The 23,062-nt window shown below is 30.7% G+C and overlaps 1 protein-coding gene across 2 annotated transcripts in view; it reads left to right on the top strand.

Moving 5' to 3' along the window:
• The window catches only part of LOC106877218 (intraflagellar transport protein 54), a 293,932-nt gene that overhangs the window by 20,556 nt on the left and 250,314 nt on the right, over window positions 1–23,062 (top strand). Inside the window, exon 2 of one of the 2 annotated variants that reach the window (XM_089354119.1) lies at window positions 12,781–12,917. The exons of the other annotated variant lie outside the window; for it this stretch is intronic. The gene's annotated coding sequence lies outside the window, so the exon portion shown is untranslated. The remainder of the gene's footprint in view (window positions 1–12,780; window positions 12,918–23,062) is intronic. 2 annotated transcript variants of the gene reach the window in all.

The raw sequence follows: 23,062 nt of genomic DNA, 5'->3' as shown, positions 1-23,062 counted from the left end.
TGTAAATAATGTAAATAATGTAAATGATGTACATAATTCCTCATCTCTTAAATATAGAAATGCATTTAATACCTAGTTAACAACCAAATCAAATCAAACTCAGTCTGTCCTTTGACGTCACAAAGACCAATTGTGACATAAATGTTATTTGTTAATGTGATTCTTTTCAATGATTCTTGCAGAGGTAAAGAATATCTTGGGTTTTCTGTAAATACAGAGGCAGTACAGAATCTGGTTTTGACACGACGTAGAGGAATTCTCATTTTCCCTCTTAATTTCTGTATTCCCCAAAGACAGTGAAACCCGAACAAACATATTAACACGCCGTTGACAATTGTAAAGAAGAAGAAGAAGAAGAAGAAGAAGAGGGGGAGGGGGAGGTGAGGGGAGGGGGATTCACTGTATATATATATATATATATATATATATATATATATATATATATATATATATAAAAACAAAAGTAAATGAGTATATGCATATATACGTACAGGTATGTGCATACCGACATCCACCTGTATGTATAGGTGCATATCTGGGTACAGGACATTGCAAACAAACGTAGACGAGAACACACGAGCCACATAGAGAACATTCTACTTCATCAGCTACCCACGTTTTAACACCGGCGTTTCGACGAGCTTCGGGCAGGACGCATCGTTAAAACGGCTCGTCCCATGGATCGCAGATTAAATTTGTATACGCAAATTAAATCTAGCCATGGAGGAATGTAGTGGCGGACAAAAAACAAGACAGGAAAACAAACAGACAATGAGAGGTGGTTGTTGTTGAGAGACAAATATAGCGAGAGAGGGAGAGAAAGTATGTATGTGTGAAATATAGATAGATGTCGCTATATTAATTGGCAGGCTTTGATTAAAAGCAGGAATAAGAGATACAAGATACAATGTACTTGTATCTAAAACAATCAAGTAATGTGATGCTCGGCTATTCTAATCAGAGGGAGCTACAACTGTGAAGGAGTGTCCAGTAAACCGGCAAATACGGTATATTGTTATTGATAATTCAACCTTAAAAAAATGGGGAAATTAAATATACATATTGCCACAAAAAAAGCCATAAAAAATAGTGGATGATATTTACGATTCCGCGAATATGCAGTGGATCGTAAACAATTATTAGTTCCGCGAATAACCGGGACCGCAAATGCCGAACCGCCAATAAGTGGGGGTACACTATATATGTTACGGAAATGTAGAAGAGACCCACAACAGAACTCAAATGGCTGATGGATATTGCACTGGACTTCTGAGTCATGGGACTTGTATACATATCTATTACATACGTTTATATTTCGAGACAGCCAACAGCGGCTAGATGGCAAAATCGTTAGCACATCCGAAAACAACAAAATGCTTAGCAGTCTATCCTTGTGTTCTGAGCTCAAATTCGCCGAGGCCAACTTTGCTTGTCATCATTTCGGGGTCGTTAAAATAAGAAGCAGTCGAGCATTGGTGGTGTGATGTAATCGACTAGCACCCCCTACTTCACAAAATTTCAGGCCTTATTCCTATAGTTGTAAATATTTCGCAACAAGCTAATATATTTTTCAACTTTGTAATTGTGGCAAAGATATTAAATCTCCTAGCTAGATTCGCACCGTAATGAGAGAATATTCGCATCACATATGATTAATGACAATTTTGTGAGATAATCATTAACTTCATAAAATTTTGTGTCCTACGGAAAAAAATACATTTCAAGCCAAGAGAGTAGATATTTCGTTTGTTAAATTCTTAGTAGACTATTTTATGACTATAGATATACATATATATCATGTGAGTATGTGCGTGCATTTACATATATTTTGTAGGTTCTTGTTTACAGAAAGCCTTGGACAATGTTGACACTTATTTTTGGTGTAACTACAAATATTCGGGCTGGTCATAGTCACTTGAGAAAAGAAAATACTTTTGACTACTCTATATATCACCATCCCAGAATATCACAATTAATAATGGGAATGGGATACATTTTGAATCAAAAATTTTGATTTTACCATGAAAGCTGACCACGTAGCCTAAGTTGAAAGCTGATTTTACCTGATTTTAAATCTTCCTTTAGAATTTCCGTATTACACCAGGTGTTTTTTTTTTCGGAGAGAGAGAAAGTGTGAAAGAGAGAGAGAGAGAGAGAGAGAGAGAGAGAGAGAGAGAGAGAGGGAGAGAGAGAGAGAGAGAGAGAGAGAGAGAGAGAGAGAGAGAGAGAGAGAGAAACCAGGTATGATCCAGTAATACAGTGCTTATATGATTCACATATTTGAAGTTGCAATCATTTTCTGTAGTAGTTAGAATAGTCATTTAACTATTTTATGGCAATATCTAACCCTTTTCACCTACGTTTATGCACTACATTGCTTTTATATTTGAGAAAATTGCATATATTTTGCACAGATCTATTACAAATTAGCATGTTTTATTGCACTAATGTAGTAGTTCTATCAAGCAAAAACTTGGAATAATACATGAAATAGCAACCAGCGTTACCTAACTAATGATATTTTTATTTTATATTACTGATTCGAGGTTTGAAGATGTCGAAAGATTAGTCCGGAACTGCGCTATTTGAGGAATCATTTTATCTTTCTGGATTGTCGAATAGTTATTTTGTTCTCTCATTAGACACTAACAATAGTCTGCCATAGTATTTGTATTTCACCGTTCCTGTTATCTTTTGCTTTTTCCTGTTTACTATAGTTTCTTTTTTTAAAATTTTTGTTTTAGTCGAAACCATTGTTCTTGAAAAGCAGCTTCTAAATTATCAAAGAAGCTGTTTAAACGGCACTTTAGTATTCATATTACATCCCAGCTTCTGGGGGGAAACGTAACTTATTCGGCAGATCTCCGTAAGTTTCGAAACTTTTGTTACCGATCAAATTTTACCCAACTTTTGTGAATGCTACCAAGAAATTTTACTCAACTGGTTTAAGTAAACTTTTAAATAGCTCATCTTTCATTAATTTCAGGCCCGCAAAATATACGTGTTTTCAATTTCTCTTAACTTAGAGAAGAAAATGTTGCTGTTATTGTTGTTTTTAACAGATACATAAAAAAAAAAACTAATACTTCGTCAGTTATTCAATCAAATGGTAACAGATGTTATTCGATGTCATACACGTGTTATAGAATAAATGACATTAGTTAGTGCTATTCTCAGTGAATAATAATCATGCCAATTCCTATATGAAATATTACGACTCGTTGTAATTAGTCAACTCTGGTCTATCAGCTCTATGATAAAAGGTATTTCAACCATAATCACCTTCTTATACATGTGATGGAAATTTGGGAGTATAATTTGATGGACGCTTGGCTGCTATATCAAACGGGCAAATTAATGAACCTCCCTCGTTAATGAAGATACTGAGAATTAACGAGGGTCTATGGTTAATGAAGACAGTACAAATTAAATAAGGCTTTATCGTTAATGCAAACAGTACAAATTTAGGTTTTGACTCGATGTACAGGATTTCTTCAAGTCCTTTAGATCGATATTACGGAGATGTACTTGCATAGCAAGTGACCTGATCTGAGATCGTGTGCCGGAACGAAAACAATTGCAGCGTGGAAAGTGCTTATAAGCCATTTAAGAAGCACACAAAAACCGTTAGATTCATTTCAACATTTAAATTTAATTTGCCAAAATATTTTCGTCGCTTCGAGACCGCGACCTGTTCACTGACAAAATTCCATGCTGAATTTTGTCAGTGGAGGGTCGCGGTCTCAAAGCGACGAAAATATTTTGGCAAATTAAATTTAAATGTTGAAGTGAATCTAACGGTTTTTGTGTGTTTTCTTAAATGGCTTATAAACACCTTCTACGCTGCAATTGTTTAGATCAATAATTTTCCTTTTATCTGATAGTTTTTCATTCCCCAAAGCTATTACAACCATAACAAAGCTATGTAAACACAGCGGCAGTTGGCAGCATTCTCTTAACCTCTTTGAAATTAGTTTATACTTTTGAAGAAGCAGTTCCTGGAATTAATTTAACTGCTGCAACTTTTAAGGTGAAGTTGCTCGATATTCGAACTCAAATATATTCTGGGTATATATACTTGCGTGCGTGCGTTTAATCAGTAGCTTTTTAGAGATTTTTCTATTCGTTCTTTTAGCTCTTAGTTCTACATAGAACATCGATTGGGAAATATGATATTTTCCAATTATGTTTAACACAAAATAAAACTACATGTGATATGAAAACGTAGAACGGATATAGAGCAGGTTGAATGGATTTAGTTCTGGACTTCATGATCGTCGGGCTTCAATTCAAGTCCGCGCAAGGTTTCTTTGCATCATGAGAAAGAGCATACAAATTTTTTTTATCGCATCATGGAAATAGAAATTGAATCTTATGAGCATATTAATAACGAATGATTCGAAACATAGTCAGAGATAATAGAGACAATACGTGCCTCCTTTAATAATAGATGATGTCTGACTATGAATTTTCATGACTAAAAGTGACAATGTAATTTTTCTCTTGCTGAAACCGATTGAAAATAATGTAGTAGGCTCTTTTACAAAGATACACGTTCATTTGTTGATAAAGATACGTAAATTAGTGTCTATGTGTACATTACACTTATATATATGTTTTGTCGGTATTTTGTCTTTTCTCTTCTAGTCAAATCCCACCAGGAAGAAATGTTCGACTAAAATGACTCTACTATTTGAGTTTTAGTTATTTTGTAGACACAACATAATAAAGAATACATAATAAAGAATAATTATATATGCATGAGATTATTCTTGGAGGAAAAGTTTCATATATTCTTAGAATATTACACCGTTAGATTTTGGTATTTTTTTTCCTTAGAATTCGATAAAACATTGGTAAATAACAAAGTCTAGTTAGATTAATTCTATTCTAAAGAAATATACCCAGCTTACTTGATAATAATGGCAAACTTTTGTAAATCAAACTTAATATATGTTGAAAGTACAAACAAATGTTTCATATCACTCAAAGTTTGCTTGATCATTTCTGCTAGGATGTGTAAACGACCGTACGAAGAGAGGTGACGAGAATGGCTCCTTAGTACATCACACAGTCGATACAATAGATATGAAAAGGATAAACGCATGTAAGTGCCAGAAGGAAAAAAGAGACACAACCGGGTAGAATGTTTAAGAAAAGATTTTATTGATAGGATAACATGTGTATCAGTAGTGCGTCATGTATACATAATAATAGACAAGTCGTCATGATAACAAAGTGCGTGTGTGCATAGGCATGGATGTATGCATGTTTGTGTTAAGTACAGAGCATTGAAAAAGTCTATAATATGAAATTAGAAGAATGTTCAGACACAAGGATGATAAATGCCAGTTCGTAATCAAGGTACCCGATAGTTGAAATGCTGTATCAAGATGTTGTGGCTGTAATGCAGACCCGGTTGAGGTACGTGTCGCACAAGAAGTTGTGGCTACGATACTGCTGCCGGTCACTTGGTACAGGTGTTCTCGCAGGTTCAGGCCATCTCTCTAATACCTTTTCCTTGTCGGTGATCAGTGTTACCCCATCAGCACTAAGGAGGGGAGACAGTGTTCTTGCAGTAGTAGGCCCGTAAACTTCCTTCAAGCTGTCATAGAAATTCTTCATGTCATTCCTGTCTGCAAAGCTCTGGATCATGTCTGTTCTGCTGCTAAGTCAGGAATCCTGTATCTGGGGCAACTTCGTTTGCATGGTGCTCTGTACAGTCCGCAGTCTGTCCTTTGAAACTGACTTGGGGTCAGTGAAGGGAGCTTTGTAAACACGATGCTTTTCCTCTAGTAGTAGTTTGATCTGCGTGCATTTTCATCAAACCAATCCTTATGCTTCTTTGCAGATGGCCCAAGGCACTCCATGGCTGTGTCGTACAACGTCACCCGGAGTGTAGCCGAGGCTTCCTCAATATCCTTGACTTGTAGCACAATGGGGTCCAAGCGTTGCTGCAATGTACCGGTAAATAGCTGCTGGACGTTGCTATCCTTCAGCTTGCCGATGTTGAAGCGTTTTGGTGTTGTCCTATTTTGTATATATATATATATATATATATATATATATATATATATATATATATATATATATATATATATATATATATATATATGTACGTATATTTAATGATATATAAAAGGCATTAACTGTGTATTAATGCCTCACGCTATCGAGGGACTAAATAAGTAAAAAAACTACCAAAAATAAGCAACATATTTACCGAAAGCGAGGGAATGCAGCTTTTCAAAATTTATTTCTTAAAAACATTTAACTCAACGGTAGACCACTGGTTTCTCAATCAAATACAGAAAAAAACTGTGAAGTAACCTGTATTCTTTTGTTCATCAGTACACGTATGGTCAAGATATATAAAAATAAACAAGAATCAACCTACCACGATGTAGCCATCACAGTAACGATGACTTTTGTTCATATATCCCTGAAAGAGATTTGAATTTATCCAGTTGCATCTCGGTAACATGTGCTTATACAGAATGATATTCAGCACTGAATATATTCTAATTATTGATTCTTGTTTATTTTTATATATCTTGATCATACGTGTACTGATGAACAAAAGAATACAGGTTACTTCACAATTTTTTCTGTATTTGATTGAGAAACCAGTGGTCTACCGTTGAGTTAAATGTTTTTAAGAGATAAATTTTGAAAAGCTGCATTCCCTCGCTTTCGGTAAATATGTTGCTTATTTTTGGTAGTTTTTTTTTACTTATTTAGTCCCTCGATAGCGTGAGGCATTAATACACAGTTAATGTCCTTTATATATAATTAAATATATCTATGAAGAAACGATGAATTTTTTCATTACGAAATTTTTCGTTATTTTTTCATTATGAGGTTTTTTTCACGCTGACTACTTGATAAATTCTTATAAAGAATTTATCCTATATTATATTACATATATACGTATATGTATATGCAGACACACATATATATACACCTCTACATATACGTGTATATATATGTATAGGGTAGGAAAATTAGAGAAATTTTCTACCAGCGGCTAGCATGTATAAAATAGTCAATAGACATACTTTTCATATAAAATTAGTGTACATCTATATACGAAATAGGTGACCGTAACAAGACATCTTACATGCTAAAAGGAGTAGTCAAAGCCCAAACCACGGTTAAGAGAAATTTCGAAGGGGATAAAAAATAAAAACATTTTCAATAGTCACCACTCGTACCTAGGTTTCGAATATTAATGAACAAATAAAATAATTTGTTATCCGTGTTCTCATCAGCAACGGCGCTAAAAATTAACGTATAGTTATGGGACAAATAGACAGTACATGTTTCATCTTTATACATTATAATTTTTCAATTCCACCGACCATAAGTGTATAAATGTACACTAATTTTATACATATATATATATACACACATATATATACACACATATATATACATATACATATGCGCACACACACACACACACACACATACACACACACATATATATATATAAATATATATTCATACATAATTAAGAAGTAATGTAATACTACATTACGGAGGATAATAAACAATTAATAATTATCTATGAATACTTCAATGCCCAAACGTTATAAAATACATAGAAGAAGAGTGTTTATAATTATGAACAAGTCACAATTGTAAGTAAGAGGGTTTTCAAAAACCCTTATATGTTTAGAAATAGCAGACAAAAATCCCCATAAAGATACTATTATCACTCGTAGTATATCTTCTCACAGTAAATGCTGTCTGCGGGCGACATGACGTAAAATCCACAATTTAAAAATAAAAGGTTAATTCGCTGTTGCAATTTCGACCGTGGGAACTATTAAGGGTCCCATTCACCTCTTCAGGAGAATATTCCTATAGATAGAAATTGATACAAGACCTTACCTGCGCCCATTGGCCACTCCTATCCTCATTAACTTTTCTTTCTTCAGCAAGACATACAGAAAATAAATTTGATGTTTATGCATATCCATAGGAAAGCAAATGCAACGCGTTGCGTTTTTGCTATACACATGTGTACACACATATATGTAACGCGTTGCGTTTTTGCTTTCCGATGGGTATGTATAAATATCTCATTTATTTTCTCTTAGTGTGTCCTGCTGAAGAAGGTAAAAGCCAATGGGCAAATCCAGAAATTAGCTAATGCAGGGCTATCTATATGATTAATAATATCAGTTAGATTGCTGATTCGAATTCATCACCCGTTTAATTTGTGACTTCTTATGTGGTGAGACGATTTGGTGTCTATTTTTCAGCAAATAGGCTAGAAAATTTTAAATAATTATGTTCCCTAACCGGCAACATCCACTGCAGTGAATTATCTTCTGCAAACTGTTTCCGGCATTTAGCGCGCAAGAGCTGAGACTTTTGAAAATAACTCCAATCTAATCGGTAGAACTGTACGTACGTCAAACTTTATGAAGACAATTCGTGTATAATTTTGAAAATTATATTGAATTAGAACGGTCGTACTGACGAGCCACGGACGTTTTTACGTAAGTAAAAGGGTTGATGGCGAAACCCGGTATACGATCAATTCTTTATTTTGTATATTTACATTTGTCTTACTCGCTTATGTTCTGGTATTTGCTGAATTTTTCTAGAGAACAGAACATTCTTTTCTTTGTGGTTAGATCGTAGATGATCTTTTTCTAGCATATCGGATGTCCACTTAGTGGTCATCCCTTCTTATAAGCATGTAATACAATTTTTCTGAATTTTCAGATTTTTTTATATGCTAGGCCACTGGTTATAAATTGATGTTAATTAAATTAATATTCAATTTATCACCTTCAGTATATATATATATATATATATATATATATATATATATATATATAAGGCAGGATGTGTGCATGTGTGTGTGTGTGTGTGTGCGTGCGTGTGTGTGTGTGTGTGTGTGTGTGTGTGTACATGAATGTAATTTATGCACGTGCACAAATTAGCACGCATGTCACTCCAATTTTAGGAGGACATTCGTCATGACCTTAGCTTTTTTTCGTCAACTTATTTTTCCGAGAGGCACCAGCGAATAGCAATAAAAATAAATCCACCATTGTTTACAACAGGAGTTAAGTTTCCTTCTAGCGACGAGTAAGTTTTTGTTAAGACTTTTGTTGTTTTTTTTTCCATCGAGGAAAAAAGTGTTTTGTTGATATACGGGCAACACACACATACGAACATATATGTGTACAAAAATATGTATGCAGTTAGTGTACGTACGTACGTGCGTGTATGTGTGTATGTGTGTGTGTGTGTTGCCCATATATATATATATATATATATATATATATATATATATATATATATATATATATATATATATATATATATATATATATATATATATATATATATATATATACATATACTTAAGACTTAGTTGTGATCTGAACATAACCGCTTCTGACACAGAGAATCGGGAGCTTTTTTGGGCATTCTATTTTTCTTGCTGGAAGGCTTCCCAACCCATGGGCAAAGAGGGGTTAGATGATAGAAGTGGTGTTTTCAAAGGGCTGGCATGTGTAACCTGATCACCTCTGCCGATCAAACTCCCAAGCGCTCCCGTCGCGACACTGATTCTGCCCAAATCTGACGTTGATGTTACTTAGTTTGGTTTGAAATAAAGAACTTGATTAGCTTAATTATCCTAACTTAATCCCGGGCAAAGTCGGGCTATACTGCTAGTATATATATATATATATTTAAGCAAAACATTCAAAGACTAAGATTTGAAATAATATGTCTCTATTGTTAATATCATCTATGGATAAACTTTAAAATTGATGATATCACCAGCAGAAACATAGGTGGACTACAGTCACAATAGTATTATATAGCTATGAATTATGAATTTGCACGAAGCGTAATGATGCTTTAAAAGCATTCACCTGCTATAAATAAGAGCTAAAGTCTTAAATTAATACACCGTACAGCACCAAGATAACAGAGAAAAACAGTATGCAGGAAAACGGAAATAATTAATACATTTAACAGCACAAAATAAAATATTATGCAGTTAAGAACATCCACATACCCGGCTATCAGCTTTTGGATATTTAATCCTTATATATATGGAAAGGGAAAAATTCTAGCTGTAGATCTTTAATTCTTAATCCAGGTTGGTACAGATCCAATATAAATTCTACGAACTGTTTCCGACTCTAATTAATTCCAAAGACAAAAACGAAATTTTTATTTCAAGAAAAGTTTTTCGTTTATGTCTTTGGAATTAATTAGATTCCGAAACAATTTGTAGAATTTATATTGAATCTGTACCAACCTGGATTATGAATTAAAGATCGTTTACTACTACAATTTTTTTCCTTTCCTTATTCTTCATTTATCGTTTTTGCAAATACTGAATATATACTTTTTTATATATTCTTTACTTGGACTGTACCGGCGGATGTTTGAAATCCTCATCTCTTTTCCACACACACACACACACACACACACACACACACACACACACACACACACACACACACACACATATATATATATATATATATATATATATATATATATATATATATATATATATATATATATATATATATATATATAGTTTTAGGGAAAATAACCAAGTTTCAAGAACTCATCGATGAAAATCCACTATCACATATAGAAAAATTAATAATTAAAAGCACAATAAATGAGTATAATATAAAGTAAAGTAAATATCATAAGTTAAATATAATAAAAAGATTACACGTGTTTCATAACTAATTTTCAAATAGAAAAGAAATTTAAATCGATTAAAATCAATTGAAATTATCGAAAATAAATTCTATTCAAAAATATAGCTACTCGTCAGATCATAAGTAGAACAATAATTAGATATATATATCTCAACTAACAATAAGTACCAAATGAATTAATATGAAATACTTATTATATAAAGATAGAAAAATTATTTAAAAAATATCATAATATCAAAATAATAACCATTCAATAATCATCCCTTCATCCATTATAATAACATGTATATTATATACAAAAAAACATCTTACATAAATTATCATTGTTTTAAATACAAGTTGAACGAAGTTTAAGTTTAAAATAATAATGAAGATAAAATTAGTACATGTTTAACCGGTGTAATAGTTAAAGCTATACTATATAAAGCTAAAGACGTTTATTTAATTATAATTAAAGATCAATTGAATAATAGAAAAATACAAGATAATTTATTTCTACAAACGTAATAATAAAAAATAATCTATAAAGAACCAAATGAATAATATAAAAAACAAGAATACATATTATTTTCAAATAGTAGAAAATCTTTAGCAAAGTGAAAAACAGTACTTATCCAAATTATAGATTATTTTTAATAGATAGCTTATTTAACATTAAATTATTTAGAAGTTATAGTTTCATTTCAACATAATATTAGAACTTCGATTTGAATAGTGTTGATATATTTTCGATTATTTTTGATTAATAATATTTGATTAATTATTAATCTTTATAGTTTATAATATCGTTAAAGTTTTTTTTAAAATCAAAACTTTGTATATATATATAAAGTTTAATCTTTTATTCTTAATAATTTTTTCTTTCCTAATTTTTTCATTCATAATTTTTCCATTCATAATTTTTTCATTCATATTTATTATTATTACGTTTGTAGAAATAAATAATCTTGTATTTTTCTATTATTCAATTGATCTTTAATTATAATTAAATAAACGTCTTTAGCCTTATATAGTATAGCTTTAACTATTACACCGGTTAAATATGTACTAATCTTATCTTCATTATTATTTTAAACTTAAAGTTCGTTCAAATTGTATTTAAAACAATGATAATTTAAACAATGATAATTTATGTAAGATGTTTTTTGTATATAATATACATGTTATTATAATGGATGAAGGGATGATTATTGAATGGTTATTATTTTGATATTATGATATTTTTTAAATAATTTTTCTATCTTTATATAATAAGTATTTCATATTAATTCATTTGGTACTTATTGTTAGTTGAGATATATATATCTAATTATTGTTCTACTTACGATCTGACGAGTAGCTATATTTTTGAATAGAATTTATTTTCGATAATTTCAATTGATTTTAATCGATTTAAATTTCTTTTCTATTTGAAAATTAGTTATGAAACACGTGTAATCTTTTTATTATATTTAACTTATGATATTTACTTTACTTTATATTATACTCATTTATTGTGCTTTTAATTATTAATTTTTCTATATGTGATAGTGGATTTTCATCGATGAGTTCTTGAAAATTGGTTATTTTCCCTAAAACTATATATTTTATAAATACTTTATCTATAAGGCTCAATTTAGTTTAAATTTCTTATAAATTGATTTTAATTGAGTTTTTTACCTGTAATTTTGGATTTTGTCCCTAATATTATATATATATATATATATATATATATATATATAGATAGATAGATAGATAGATATATATGTAACATACTTTATATTTCTTTCTCTCTTTATGTATATATATATATATATATATATATATATATATATATATATATATATATATATATATATATGAATGTGTATGTGTATGTATGCATGTATACATATTGAGAGAGAGAGAAAAAACTTATACAGAGAGGGACGGATTGCAAGACCAGCAGAAAACAATATTACTAATATTTAGAATATTCAGGCTATGGCTGTTTCATCCATAATTATAATTATACATCATGTAACAATCACTTCATCGAGGATATCATCAGTAATGAGTATGATTTACAAAATTCAATGTTTAGATTGAAGATCCAAAGATAAATAAAATGGAATGAAAAGAATGGAATTAAAGAGAAAAGATAAAGATTCAAAAAGAAGAAGAAATAAAAAGGAAGAAATATAAAATAAAGCATAAAATAATAAAACATAGAAATACAGAGTAAGTATTAGTATACATTTTCTGAAGTTGGACGTTGGAAAAATTAGGACAATAAATATCTGTCTAGATAATATCTCAGACTATCATTTAGATTCACGCGATGCTAATGGTTTTTAGAATTTTCAACACTAAATTTAACGCCTTAATGAAGACTTCTGTATAAACAGATTTATAGATGCCGCTACGAACACATTAACACACGTGCATACATAAAAGTAAGTATTCATATTATATTTATATCATTACACTTATAGTATGTATATATACGTATGTGCATGTGTGTGCGTACGTGTGTTTGTGTGTGTGCGTGTGTGTGTGTGAGATTGTGTGTGTGTGTGCGTGTGTGTGTGTGCGTGTGTGTGTGTGTGTGTGTGTGTGTGTGCGTGTGTGTGTGCAAATCTATATATTTAAATATATGTATGCATGTATAAATACTAGATGCGGATACGTCTTGTTATGCATGCACACGCCCACTTACAAGAGTTGTATGCGCAGAGTATCTATCACAGCAGATATATATATATATATATATATATATATATATATATATATATATATATATATATATATATATATATATATATATATATATATATAGATCGTTCTGGGTTCAGTCCCACTGCGTGGCACCTTGGGAAGATGTCTTCTACTATAGCCTCGGGCCGACCAAAGCCTTGTGAGTGGATTTGGTAGACGGAAACTGAAAGAAGCCGGTCGAATATATGTATATATATGTATATGTATGTATGTGTATATGTTTGTGTGTCTGTGTTTGTCACCACAACATCGCATGACAAACGATACAGGTGTTTACGTCCCCGTAACTTAGCAGTTCGGCAAAAGAGACCGATAGAATAAGTACTAGGCTTACAAAGAATAAGTCCTGAGGGTCGATTTGCTCGACTAAAAGTGGTGCTCCAGCATGGACGCAGTCAAATGACTGAAACAAGTAAAAGAGTAAAAAAGAGTAATATATATATATATATATATATATATATATATATATATAAAATTTATTAATGAGGGTAGAAATTGATATTAATCAATTAAAACCAGTGGTCTAGCATATTAAAAAAATCCGAGGATTAAAATTATATTACATACAGAAATAAGAGGAATGACCAGCAAATGTGGATTCCTATATGCTAGAAATAGATGCCGAATCATCTAACCACGAAAAAGATATGTTCTCAATAGAAAATTTAGCGACACAACAGACTGTAAACGAGCAAGACAAATGAAAAAATACTAAATTAAAAAACGATTAACCTACGTACCATGGTTTCACCTGTTAAAATTTACATAAGTAAATATCTGCAGGATCATCAGCGTAAGTCTGTCGATTTGAGATATACGCTGACGATCATATATATATATATATTTTAACGAAAAATCTCTATTAAATAATTCATACCCTCCAGAAAATAAATATATCATAAAAACCTAATTAAAAAAACCAATAAAATACAAAAAGAATAGCTAATGTATATATATATATATATATATATATATATATATATGGGAGAATATACAAATAATAACAACAGACGAGGACAGGTGGTGTAAATAACAAAAGTATATATTAGTATGACGCTCGGGAATACGGAAAGTCTTTGACGTTTCGAGCTACGCTCTTCAACAGAAAGAATACGGAGACAAGGAGAAAAACACGGAGAAAAAAATATATATATATTTATATATATATATATATACCCATCCATAGTCATTGTTTGGGTATACTGATCGTTCACATCCAAATCTGTTAGTCTAGCAGTTTTGGGGTTGTACGAGAGGTCGTCAAGAAAAGAATGGTTTTTGAGGAGCTCACTGTCAATATGAAAGATGTTGTTCTCTAAGCTTTGCAATACTACCTTTGTGTATTTATTTTTGCAGCAGTTATTTTGCAGGTGCTGTCTTCTCATGTTTTTGTCGACTTTGTCGGCCCTTGTTCAAAGTGTGAATACTGCACATAATTTTAATTTCTAACTTTGGAACAACGTCGTATTACTCGGATTGAGTAATAGTCTATTAAATTGACTCTAGTAAATCATTGGTTTATATTTTACAGATTCCCAGAAGAACGAAATGTTATTAAAATTGATTTCATAAATAAGCACACGGTTACGCAATTATTGGAAATGTATACACTAAATTAAGTTAACCCCAATACTTGAATAATACTTGTTCTATTTAACTACTTAAAAGGATGTATAAATAGTTTTAAAAACACAGTGATAGATAAAAATATTTTTGTACGATGGAAAAAATTTTATATTAGCATTTTTTACCGTATTTCTTTTAGTATTAGAATCTAGTAATAACGACATTCTCAGCTTCTCTTCTAAGAACAACTAGCTATTTCGTATCAAAGCATAGTTCTCAACCCGTTTATTGCATTATTACGCTGTGACTATATTATGTGAAAGAACAAGTAGCAATAAAAGCAAGATAATTCTTTTGAAAAACATATATTTCTTTCAAACTGACAAACATGTTGCCTCACAAGAAAAAATCCGGGCTAGTCAAGTCTGGGGAACCTAAAGGCCAGTTGACATTGGCGTAGCGGGAGATTATTCTCTCTCCAAAAAACTGCCGTAGCAACTGCATTGTTTCTCTTGCTGGAACCATGTGTGAAGTCTACTTCGAATGGCCGAGCGCAAAAAGGTCTCAATCATGGATATCTGAAAGAGAAGGTTTACGTCAACAAACCGGATACCCGAGTGCAACTGAAGGAGAACATCAGTAGAGAAATCAGAGAAGTGGGGTCTGAAACTCATGAGAGTGTTATGGTTCAGGTTTTGGACAGAAAACGGACGTACGAAGCCGAAAATGGCTTATCATTTAAGTGATGTCATTTTTCATATGTGATGGAATAATGTTGCAAAATTTGACGTGTGCATATTAATTTCCATTACTTCTTTTATATTGTATCATAATTTAATGCATTTATTTGTAACGTTAAGAAATATATTAAAAATTGAAAGCCATCAGTGACTTTTGGGACAACCTGTATGTATATATATATATATATATATATATATATATATATATATATATATATATATATATATATATATATATATATATATATATATATATATATATATATATATATATATATAAGTACGTACGTATGTATATATACATATATATATATATATATATATATATATATATATATATATATATATATATATATACATATACATATATATATACATGTATATATACATGTATATATATTCATGTATATATATGGATATATATATGTATACATATATACATAATTATATATGTATATATATACATATACATTTATGTGTATATATATATATGCATATATATATTTATACATATATATATATATATATATATATATATATATACATATATATATATACATATATATATATACATATATATATATATATATATATATATATATATATATATATATATATATATATATATATATATATATATATACATATATACATATATGTATATTGTGAAACATGTAGTGTAAAAACTATCTCGAAGAAGTACGTTAAACGAACACAAGTGGAATTATGGAATCATACAGGAGAAAAACGTTTCCAGTGTGAAATTTGCGGCGAAAGATTTACTCGAAACAGTTCTTTCTCAATGCACAAAAAGAAACATGGTACAAGCAAACATCACCAGTGTGAAGTATTTGGTAAAACATTAACTGAAATGAACAGTTTATCTTGCCATAAACGTGTCCTCAATGGGGAGAAACTGTTTTTAAAATTCATGATGGTGCTCCAGCATAACCACGGCCGCATGGCTGAAACGAGTAAAAGAGTAAAAAAAGTATATATATATATATGTTTTGCAAGATTTTTGATGTGAAATCGTGTGTTGAAACAGATGTTGTTGTACTTGGGGATGGTCATATTGCCAGTTTAGCCAATAAAAACACACGCACTGTATATTTGGTGTTAATTTGCTTCAGCTTTATATTACATTAATCTTAATCTTATTTCGGCCAGAGTTCTTTCGGCACACTTCTGTGACCTCATCAGTGGTCCTTTGTTTCCTTCCTTCTTATGTGTGTCTCACATTGCTAAATATCAGCCATTTTGTATTTTGTATTCCTATTGTATGTGTCTACGCATGCGTGTCTTTCAATGTGTCTGTGTCTTTTGTAAGTTCATGTGTGTATGGGGAGTATCTGTATCACCTATATACTCTGTTAATACGTGTTCGTTTGTATTTGTTTTTATTTACTTATTTGTTCATGTATGTGTGTGTGTGTGTTTTTTTTGTGTGTTTAATTAAATTTTGTTAACGTATGTAGTATTTAATTCCATTTGTTTATCTATGTATTGTATTATACTTTGTTCATATTATTATTGGTTTATGGGTAACATGTTGTCACATGCTGTGGTTTGTGGTTTGTTAGTGGCGTGTGTTAGTGTTCCATTCTAGTTTCCTATTCAGGCTAGGTTTCTCTTCTATTATGTGTGTAGCTTCAGTAATTTGTCTAAGTGCTGCATCACTGCTATGTGTAGATAAGATTTTAATTTCTATGTTGTTGATTGAGCCTCTATGTTCTTGCTCAGCGTGCTGGTACAGAACTGATGAGTTCTTCCCTTCCTTAAGTTCCCTCCAATGTTCGTTTGCCCGCTCCCCTATGCTCCTTGCTGTTTCGCCTACATATGTCATTGTCTTATTTCTGCATCGTCCCTCTGTACATCTTATACTATAGACCACATTTCTGGTTTTGCAGTTCGTTTGTGGGCTAAATCTACATACGATACAGTTCCTATCAGTGCAGGGGGTTCTACTGAAAGGGTATGTTCTACTGATAAGGGATTTAATAGGGTTGCCTGGCCTTTCAACAACCTTGATTCTTAGCTTAAGTTTGTCTAGGGCCCTTCTAAAGCGGTACGCCAGTTCGCCTCTAGGGGTGGTGTCGACGAACATGACGCTCTGGTACTTGTGGCTATCGTACCATGAGCTTGCCTTCCCTATTTTCTTCTTAGTCCTTTCTATGGTGTTCCATGATTTGCTCCTATAGAGTGGGCATATACAACATTTCGTCCACCGCATGCAGTTCTCAGGTTACAGCCATAAAGAAAGGATCAGGGTATACAAAGGAGCTATGAAGAAGTTTGAAACAATCAAACGCAACGATAAGAATGGCTATATTTTTTAATAGAATTTATTTTCGATAATTTTAATTGATTTTAATCGATTTAAATTTCTTTTCTATTTGAAAATTAGTTATGAAACACGTGTAATCTTTTTATTATATTTATCTTATGATATTTACTTTACTTTATATTATACTCATTTATTGTGCTTTTAATTATTAATTTTTCTATATGTGATAGTGGATTTTCATCGATGCGTTCTATATATATATATATATATATATATATATATATATATATATATATATATATATATATATATATATATATATACATATATATTTCTATATCTATCTATCTATTGGTAAAATCCCAAATTTGTAATAATATTATAAATGATACTGTTTACATTGCATTAGTAAAGCGTCAAATAGTAAATCTCCTGATAAACTGGAATTCTTATTATTCCCCAAGATTTAAAAAATATTCATATACATTCTATAATACTATCGTCTATACCTTTAGTATTTCTGACACATGTCGGTTATGGACCTATCAGGTAGGACTGAACCAATAGACAGGAACTCATCACTGAAGAATATACCTATTTCCAGTAAGAGAGAATACACAATAAATTTAATAGATCAGATTAAGAATTTTTTAGATAGAATAAAATGGAAGGCCTACTTCCTTGATAACAATAATTATAGTACCAGGAATTTAGAAGATATATATATCGGTATTGTAATTTTAGGTGTTTAATTTTTTAAACTTTTTAATTTTTTTGAAATTATTCATCGAATTACAGTATAGGGTTATTAGGTTGTGAAAAAGTCATAACCCTAATATATACATATATATTTCTATATCTATCTATCTATTGGTAAAATCCCAAATTTTGATAAGGTTGCAAGACGCAACGAAAATTTTAGGAAAAAAAAAAAGAAATAAGTGAAAATTTTAACAGTGAGTGTGTTAAATTTCAAGGCACAATAAGAAAATGACTCTCCCCAGACACAACAGAATAATTTTTTTTAGTTTTTAAAAATATATTTGTAATTTATATATTTTTATTATATTTTTATTCATATTCTTATTTTTCTATTTAGTATGACTTATAATATGTATTTTTAACTTTGATCCGTTAATAATAATAGCAATAAGATAAATAGCCTGAGGACACACTTGTGGACTATTAGGCGTTAGGTATAGCCTTAATAAACACCCCACCAGCGCAGAAACACGGGTAGAAATGCTTATGTTACATTATTATTATTATTATTATTATTTTATTGGATATAACTTTCTATGTGTATTCCATACAATAGGGTTATCCTGAAACAGGAGTTGCGGTTCTATTGGAAAAATCCCAAATTTGTAATAATATATGTATATATATATATATATCACATATATATGTGTATATACCAACATATATATATATATATATTATAAGGTTTTTAACTTTTAAATTTTCATATTCAAAAGAGACAGAGACTTCAGACTCGATATATCGATTTATTCACCACTCTATGTTATTATTTCTGTCCCAAACTTATCCAGTGACTGGTCCATTGGATTTAGACATTTGGCACTTCTTCAAGAGTGGTTACCATCCGAACAAAACACGACAAAGCACATACATAACGATCATTAAATTCTTAAAATCCCGTTAGATTTCATCTTTGTTATTATAGGGGAGATAACTCCTTAATTTTCTATTTTTATTGCTCTCCTGTGAATTTCCACTAGATTAATTAATTAATTTGTTTATTTCTTTTTACTATACTATATTACCCGTTCCTTTACCCGTATACATATGCATACATACACTTTACCCGTATACTTATCCATATATACATACATACACGTACATACACACATATACATATATATATATATATATATATATATATATATATATATATATACACACACATACACATATACATACAAATACAACACACATACATATACATACACATATATATATACATGTACATAAAAATACATATACACACACACACATATATATATATATATATATATATATATATATATATATATACACACACTTACACACACACACATATATATATATATATATATATATATATATGCATATCTTTCATATACACACACACACACACACACTCTTATATGCACTCATTCGTATATGCATAATTGCACATACACAAACATACATGAGACATCATGTTGTACTTCATCACATCTTAAGATCATTTATACCAACGAAACGTACTTCTTATGATATGCGTACATTTCAGAGCATTATTCCTTACTTTATTGATCAATTTATCCTTAGAGAAGAGTATGTGGCATAGTTCCACCGTACAGAGCGTAAGTAGAACAATAATTAGATATATATATATCTCAACTAACAATAAGTACCAAATGAATTAATATGAAATACTTATTATATAAAGATAGAAATATTATTAAAAAAATATCATAATATCAAAATAATAACCATTCAATAATCATCCCTTCATCCATTATAATAACATGTATATTATATACAAAAAACATCTTACATAAATTATCATTGTTTAAATTATCATTGTTTTAAATACAATTTGAACGAAGTTTAAGTTTAAAATAATAATGAAGATAAAATTAGTACATATTTAACCGGTGTAATAGTTAAAGCTATACTATTTAAAGCTAAAGACGTTTATTTAATTATAATTAAAAATCAATTGAATAATAGAAAAATACAAGATTATTTATTTCTACAAACGTAATAATAAAAATATGAATGAAAAAATTAGGAAAGAAAAAATAATTAAGAATAAAAGATTAAACTTTATATATATACAAAGTTTTAATTTAAAAAAATCTTTAACGATATTATAAACTATAAAGATTAATAATTAATCAAATATTATTAATCAAAAATAATCGAAAATATATCAACACTATTCAAATCGAAGTTCTATATATATGTATATATATATACACATATATATATGCATATACATATATATGTATATATTAGGGTTATGACTTTTTCACAACCTAATAACCCTATACTGTAAGCTGATAAATAATTTCATAAAAGTCAGGAAACTAACATTTGTTTTGCTTTATTTGAAAAAAAAAGTCACCCCAAACTTAGGAAATCGGTCACTAATTTTGACGCAAATCCTGCAAAATTCTAGTGGGATTCATAACGCCGATTCAAGCTTTTACCAAACTTGGCGTGCCGACTCAATGCAATGCAGAAATAGCATATCTGAAATTTCAGCTTCTTGGTTGAAGTAGTTTCGGAGTTATGGGCTTTTAAAACTATAATCACTAGACGACCCTAGATTCACACTTCAGTATTTCCGCTGCCTAAATCCTTGTAGACGCAAGAAAGATTTGGAACAAAAATGTATTTACACATTTTAAAGATTACTGAATTGAAGTTGCTCTATGCAAAGGTTCAAAACTAGACTATTTTAAACAGAGGCCACTACAAGCATTCGATAACATGCAAAATTAAAAACAAAACATATTTTTAACTTTATAGGTTTAATTCCAATTTCAAGTAACTGTATAAGAAAATGGATGCAGAATGTTAGCAAATTTTTAAACATAGCAAAGAATTAATGTGTTTTGTTAGATAGTTGAAGTTTCCCCTTCTTTTCACAAACATCATAAAGATCTTGAAAGCACTTGATTGCCCGTTTCTCACTCTGATTTGCTCTGGGAATTTCTAGTTTTGATGGTTCTCGACTCCAAAAGTTTTTTATAGAGTTCTATGCTTTTTTATGAATTTGCAGGCTACCGCATAACTTCCGATAATCATGTGCATTGAACATTTGGTCAGTAAGTCAAAAATTTGCACAGCTGTAAGTGATGAATCGACAAACATTGAGAAGAAAAACTCTTTACTCTGGTAGTAGAATAAATGCCAAAAGAGGTATTATTGCTCGAGAATAGCATCTTGCATTACTTAAATTGGGTATTTTTTGAAACTTTACCGTAGGAAATTTACCAGTTTCTTCAAAGAAACGAAAATCTCTAGTCAAATGAAATAGAAATTTCATGGCATCTTGCCAGCCTGCTGATTCAGTAATCTTTTCTTCACGATTTTTGAAATTAGCCTGGAGTTTCTCGTAATTACTTAGAATCTCTATGGGATGAATGTATACTCAATATTGGGAGATGACTTTTCTTTCTCCGTTATCCATTACAACTCAAAGAACTCTATCAATGATGTGATGCTTTCAAAACCTTTTGAGCATGCAGTTTTAACAACTGAATGACAATGACATTTCTTTTCCCCAGTGTTCACACTCGTTGTATCAGCGAAAATCATCTTTACACAGTTCCATAAATCGTATTCATCTAAAACAGCTATTATTCCTTTCACAACAGTATCGGCATGTCCATTTGGTAATTGGAGTGCTTCTAACTTAACTTCTCTTTGTTCATTCTTTAAAAACTAGCACTTGATATTCTTGGTCATCAATACGTTTACCATCAAAATGCAATGACCAGTTTTCTAAAAACAACGTTTGCTTTTTTTTCATTTTCTTTTTTAGTTTAACAGCTTCTTTGATAGTCGATCTGTAAATATCAGATTGAGAAGGAGTCTCGACATTGATTCCATCTTGAGATAATTATCAACAAACTGTTGCTGCTTTTTGGGTTGAAAGCTTGGAAGATATTACTAACTTGGTTGCAGTTCCAGTTTTGCTATACTTCTTCCTTATTTGTGTGGCTTCTTCATCTGATTTTTCGGACTCTCGGTATTCACTTTCAGCCTCTGCTTCAGATGTTGACGATGACACTGGAGTTGCTCTGCTTGAAGTTGGCATTTAGGACACTTTTCTTCTTTTGGATGGATGGATGGATGGATGGATGGATGGATGGATGGATAGATAGTTTTGAAACTCGCTGCCTTTCCAGTAGCATACCCAACCTTTCCCTTGCTTTCAGTTTGAAGATAATATAACCTTCTATCCTCACAGCACAACCATTCACCGTTTTCTTTTGAGATGTTAAAACTTTCTT

Source organism: Octopus bimaculoides, chromosome 6 (assembly GCF_046866305.1).
Source record: "Octopus bimaculoides isolate indiv1 chromosome 6, ASM4686630v1, whole genome shotgun sequence".
In the NCBI taxonomy this organism is placed as follows: Eukaryota; Metazoa; Mollusca; class Cephalopoda; order Octopoda; family Octopodidae; genus Octopus; species Octopus bimaculoides.
Note: the sequence above shows the minus strand (reverse complement) of the source record. Positions and strands in the feature narration are given on the sequence as shown.